At 41.8% G+C, this 6,029-nt stretch overlaps 1 long non-coding RNA gene across 2 annotated transcripts in view; it reads left to right on the top strand.

Moving 5' to 3' along the window:
- The first annotated feature begins 1,873 nt into the window (after window positions 1–1,873).
- Window positions 1,874–6,029, top strand: part of LOC112071043 (uncharacterized) — an 11,345-nt gene continuing 7,189 nt past the window's right edge. The window contains exon 1 of one of the 2 annotated variants that reach the window (XR_002894015.2): window positions 1,874–1,935. This is a non-coding gene — a long non-coding RNA (uncharacterized lncRNA). Of the gene's footprint in view, window positions 1,936–3,263; window positions 3,522–6,029 lie in introns of those variants that run through there. The other variant, XR_002894014.2, reaches the window with a different exon arrangement.

Below are 6,029 nucleotides of genomic sequence, written 5' to 3'. Positions count from 1 at the left end.
AAGCGACGCCCTCCAGTCCGGAGCCTCCAGAGACGGTCTCCAGCCCGAGACGGTCTCCAGCCCGGAACCTCCAGAGACGGTCTCCAACCCGGAGCCTCCAGAGACGGTCTCCAGCCCGGAGCCTCCAGAGACGGTCTCCAGCTCCGATTCTCCAGAGACGGTCTCCAGCCCGGAGCTTCCAGAGACGTTCTCCAGTCCGGAGCCTCCAGCTACGCACTCCAGTCCGGAGACTCCAGTGTCGCCCTTCAGTCCGGAGCTTCCAGCGACGCCCTCCAGTCCGGAGCCTCAAGAGACGCCCTCCATTCCGGAGCCTCAAGAGACGTTCTCCAGTCCGGAACCTCCAGCTACGCCCTCCAGTCCGGAGCCTCCAGTGTCGCCCTTCAGATGGGGGGCGGCGTCCAGAACCAGAGCCGCCACCGAGGGTAGATGCCCACCAAGACCCTCCCCTATAAGTTCAGGTTTGCGGTCGGGAGTCCGCACCTTTGGGGGGTGGGTACTGTCACGCCCTGACCTCAGTTATCTATGTTTTCTGTATTATTTTGGTCAGGTCAGGGTGTGACGCAGGTGGGTATACGTGTTTTGTGTTGTCTAGGGTTTTTGTAGATCTATGGGGTTTTTGTAAGTCTAGGTGTTTGTAGGTCTATGGTGGCCTGAATTGGTTCCCAATCAGAGGTAGCTGTTTATCGTTGTCTCTGATTGGGGATCCTATTTAGGTTGCCATTTTCCACTTAGGTATTGTGGGTTATATTCTATGTTTAGTTGCCTGTTCTGCACTAGCCATATTGCTTCACGGTTCGTTTTGTTGTTTTGTTTAGTTCTGTTCAGTGTTCTCTCTTTTATTAAAGAGTTATGTTCGCTTACCACGCTGCGCCTTGGTCTCCTCATTAGGACGACCGTGACAGTGTGTCATGAACATGACGGGGACGAAGCCCAAAACAAACAAACGTGTGTGTGTGTGTGTGTATATATAGATATACTGTATATATATAACACAGGGCTGTAACCCAAACAAAGAGTGAGGTGCAAACCTCTAATAAATACACTGGATGAGACCCGTAATAACAATACACAGGACCGAGACCCGTAATAACAAGTACACACTAACACGGTGTCATGCATGCCAATACAACAGAGCGCAGGTACTCACAAGACCAATGGACATGGAACAATAATCAACGAGGACAGAGGGCACATATATACACATACTAATCAGGGGGAATGGGAACCAGGTGTGCGTAATGAGACAAGACAGTCCGGGGTTGGTGGTAATGATCCAGTTCAGTGACACCTAGTAGTTCTAGATCTCCGTTGGTTCTGGTATCAGTTTTAGTTTGAACAGTCTAATTCTAGATCTCAGTTGGTTCTGGTATCAGTTTGAGTTTGAACAGTCTAATTCTAGATCTATATTGGTTCTGGTATCAGTTTTAGTTTGAACAGTCTAATTCTAGATCNTCCGTTGGTTCTGGTATCAGTTTTAGTTTGAACAGTCTAATTCTAGATCTCTGTTGGTTCTGGTATCAGTTTTAGTTTGAACAGTCTAATTCTAGATCTCTGTTGGTTCTGGTATCAGTTTTAGTTTGAAAAGTCTTGTAAACTGAAGGCTCAAGGTTTTACTTTATTTTTTTGTCACTTTTATACTGTATTTAGCGTCGGGGATAGAGGGATAGATGGGACTGTTAAAGATAGAGCACTGCTGTTGTAATCAGTATATGTCTGTATACCCATTAAACCTTGTCAAATGGACAAAGGTCACAGTTGTTGTTCAGTACATGAGCTACAATACTCTCACAGAACTCTGAAATATACAGTACCGAGAGGTTCCTACTTCCTACCTGACCTCTGACCACATTCTCATTATGAGAAAGGATCAGTTCTGTCAGCTCCTCCTGAAACACAGAGATCTCTTGGTCTTTCTTCACCTCTTCAAACTGACAGGTGAGTGATTTCCTCACCTAACATCAGTATGTTCGGCTCCTTTAAAAAGAGGGGTTATAACACTACAACTACAGTCAATACCGACCTCCAATATGATGCTGGGTACCTGGTTTTCCTGGGAGTGTGGAGGGGTCCAGCAAGTCCTTCCCAGGAGCAGACTTACATAACATTATGTAACAGTATAGCTTCCGTCGCTCTCCTCGCCCCGAACCAGGGACCCTCTGCACACATCAACAACAGCCACCCACGAAGCATCGTTACCCATCGTGCCACAAAAGCCGAGGCCCTTGCAGAGCAAGGGGAACAACTACTTCAGGTCTCAGAGCGAGTGAGGTCACCGATTGAAACGCTATTAGCGCGCACCACCGTTAACTAGCTAGCCATTTCACATCGGTTATAAACCACCAACAGGAAATGTTTACTAACTGTATTTTTTGGATGTTAAGAAAGTTTGTGTAGCATATTATTGTAGAAAGGAATGATAGAAGTCGCCTATCCTAATAATAATTTAGATGTTAGAAGGTCAGTACTTATGTTTACATTTTACCAAGATCATATATCTCTATGGTTATTACATAGACGGTTTAAACATTCCATCTCAAAGAATACAGTTTTTCTAGGAGACTGCCGTCATAGAGATGAAACACGTTCTATCTCTATGGCTGCTGATGTCATAGAGTGGTTGTTACATAGAATAGAATGAATTGCCAGGATTAGAGGTTCCAAGCCAGTTATATTCATTCTATTTATATGGGTTGTTAGCCTACCACAGAGATCCTATTAAATTATGTAAATCTAAACAATGGTGTTTGAGGGGGCCAATCAGAATGAATGAGAATGAACATGCATTGCTTCATTCTAAGAACAGTCCTCAACAGTGTATGCCTTACTGCTTCAATGCAGCATTATTGTTTGTATTTCGTGTTTTATTTTATTACAGGATTATTAAATTGCAGGATAAATGTTCTTTAAAAACAAGAAAACATACATTGAATATGGATTCACAATGGGGCTAATATCCACTCAGAATAAACATTATCCCTTTTGATAACCTATGGGTATTTAAATCTAATATTAGTTTATAGTGTGTTGGGTTATCCTACAGACACAGACATGGTACTTGAAGATGAAACGGAGGTTATTAACTTGGTACACTGTTTAGATTGAGCACATCTAAGCGAAATCTATACTTTGTCATGACAATATTAGCGGATGGATGTGTGGCCATACTATCTATTGGCTGATTTGGCGGTCTGGAGTGTAGGTCATTGTTTTGAACGCGTTATGAAATGTGATAGCGTTCAATCCTGTATCTCCAGTGACAATAATTCTATAGCCTAGCTGTGATGCGTTCATACACGATGTCCAGATTTTCACAGGCGGACCATTTACAAGTTAAATCACGGGGGGAAATGTATTTTACCCACTGATAGAACATAGGCTTTCACCAAATTGATTTGTATTTCTGGGGTGGATTATCCATTTAAACTGTATAGTGGATTATCAGTAGGTTGCCTCCCACTTTTCGCAAACGTTATTTGGAAAGTCAGTGAAAGTAAAATAGTCCAACTGTGAACCAAGACCGGGTAAGATACAGATTATGTGTGTACTGTATATGTAGAAATATCCTACTTAACATGTTCAGTGTAGTAACTAAAAAAATAATTACATACTTTAATCTTGATGAATGACTGTATTTGTAATTTTACGACAAGGCTACACTGTTCTCTCCCTTTTGTTTTCAACGTCTGTTCTGCCTCTGGTGACTCAACAGCTTTTTAATTTGAACGTGTGGTGCTAAACTCAATCGAATTGTCCCTGTTCTTGAAAAATGAAAAGTTTTGGCCTTCTCATTTTTAAAGAAAAATAATTACAATTTTGCTTGTTTGCAACAAAAAAAACGGACAAAATAATATAGCGAACGTCAGAAGCCCTGACTTGGCCTGGCTGTACTGTACACTCTAATAGTAAAAGATTGCTGGAGTATCCTTTAGGGCAGGGGTGTCAAACTCAAATACCCAGTGGGCCAAAATGTAAAACCTGAACAAAGTCGCGGGCCAACATTGAACAAATGAACCTTTTAATATGGACCCAAACAAGTTTTGCTTTAACATTGAATATGGAACAAGCATCGCTTATTACCATACAATATATAATTTAATAGTGGAGACATGCAAAATCGAATTTCAAATGAAAAAACACATCAATGGCATTCATTTATTAAATAAATACAATTTAAATAAAAATCGTATGACTCTTTTCTATTTGCAGCCTTCTGATTTAAATACCAAAATAAACTTTTTCCACTGGCTAATAATTTTACAAATAAAAATGATAATAAATCAATCAACCATTCAAGCCCATGCCTTGTAGCAAGAAAAAGTGCACAAAGAAAACGTTAATTATTGCACACTGATCTAATCTGATGTGCCCAAGCCAGATACCTGGCATCTCTTCTTGGATGCTAGGTCATCAATGTCTGGGCTCAGGCTCTGAGCTGAAGAATCCTCAGTATCGAGCGAAGGTGTTCATCAGTCAGACGTCTCCTGTGAGTTGTTTTGGTCATCTTTCATTCGAGAGAGAAAAGTTGCTCGCATAGATAAGTGCTGCCGAACATGGAGAGCATCTGAGCAGCTTGGGTGCGGAGCTGAGGCATTGTGTCAGGGATGAACCGTGGAAACTGTGCGGCGCCCACAGCATCATACTTTGACTTCAGCGTGTCGTTGCACTGGAGTTCAATCAGCTCCATTTGGATGTTGGTTGGTGCATTTTCCACATCAACTGCGAAGGGATTACTAAGCAGTTCAAACCTACATTTCTGGACATCGAAGTCGGCAAATCGCCGGCTAAACTCAGCGGCGAGAACAGATATTCTGCCTCTCACTTGTCCAGAAATCTCCTGTTTTCTGCCTTTCTTTTCGCCATTTTTGGGAAGGGATAGCGCGCTGACAGTTGTAGCGTCTATGTTGCTATGACTACTGTCACAGAGGAGAGGGCGTTTCTGGGTCCTGTCCTGATTGGCGCGCGAAAACAACAGCAGAGCATTATGGGATTCGTAGTATTAGCGGTGAATGCGCTGTATAATACCGGCGGGCCAGCTCTAGTAGTAATTTGGTATTGTCTCGCGGGCCAAATATAATTACCCCGCGGGCCAAACGCGGGCCAGAGTTTGACACCCATGCTTTAGGGGTTCTTCAAATTGAAACCGTGGAGAACCTCTATAAATTCTTCAAAGAACCCTTTAATATGGTTCTTCAAATAACCCCTTTTAATGGATCGTCGAATAACGTTTTGGGGTACATTCTTTAACTCCCCCCTCCCCTATTATTAATAATAATACACATAACAAGAACAACAAGAACACAACATTTCAGTTGTCAGTGTTAATTATGATTTTAGTGGCAAAGCAGAATTAAAAATTCAAAGATGAGAAAAATTTCCAGCCGAGTCCCAAGTCCAATGGATATATCCTCTGTGGTGTTGATGTTAATGTTGATGTCCTCCGTATCCATAGCCAGAATGGTGGTGATCGAACAGGTTTCCTGTTGTATTCATCAGAGGTGTAGGGAGGGTGAAGTGTGTGAATCCCAAAAATTGCAATTATACAGATGTTTTTTTTTTAAACGTGCGAATGGCAGTATTCATACCTTGGTTTTTGTGGTAAATGTGAATTTAAAAAACTTTTCACTTTTGATTATGGTTTTTATACACATACCTTGTCCATAATGTAGAGGCCTCTGGGATTCTCATTGAAGAGGTAAGGGAGGCTGCTGTGACTGAGTCCTATAAGGTTTTAGAGAAACCAAAATTAACTGTAGATGATGTGATCTGCACAACATACCAATGTGTACAATACCTTTGTTTACCTCCAGGTCAGTATACCTGCAGACTCAGACACACACAACAGTGAGAGGTATAGTCATCTGCACCCAATGCAGCTATAACCTTCAACATGATCTTACCTMTTTGTTGATTTGATATCCGTTCAATTGTCCATTTTCTGTTTTATAAATTATTTTAAAAGGGAGAAAGTGTCAAACACGGCCATTTTTTACAAATATGAAAAGATAGAGGGTATGATCATAAAACAATAT

This window comes from Salvelinus sp. IW2-2015, unplaced genomic scaffold, assembly GCF_002910315.2.
Source record: "Salvelinus sp. IW2-2015 unplaced genomic scaffold, ASM291031v2 Un_scaffold1499, whole genome shotgun sequence".
NCBI classification, from domain to species: domain Eukaryota; kingdom Metazoa; phylum Chordata; class Actinopteri; order Salmoniformes; family Salmonidae; genus Salvelinus; species Salvelinus sp. IW2-2015.
This window is presented reverse-complemented; position numbering and strand designations above follow the sequence as displayed.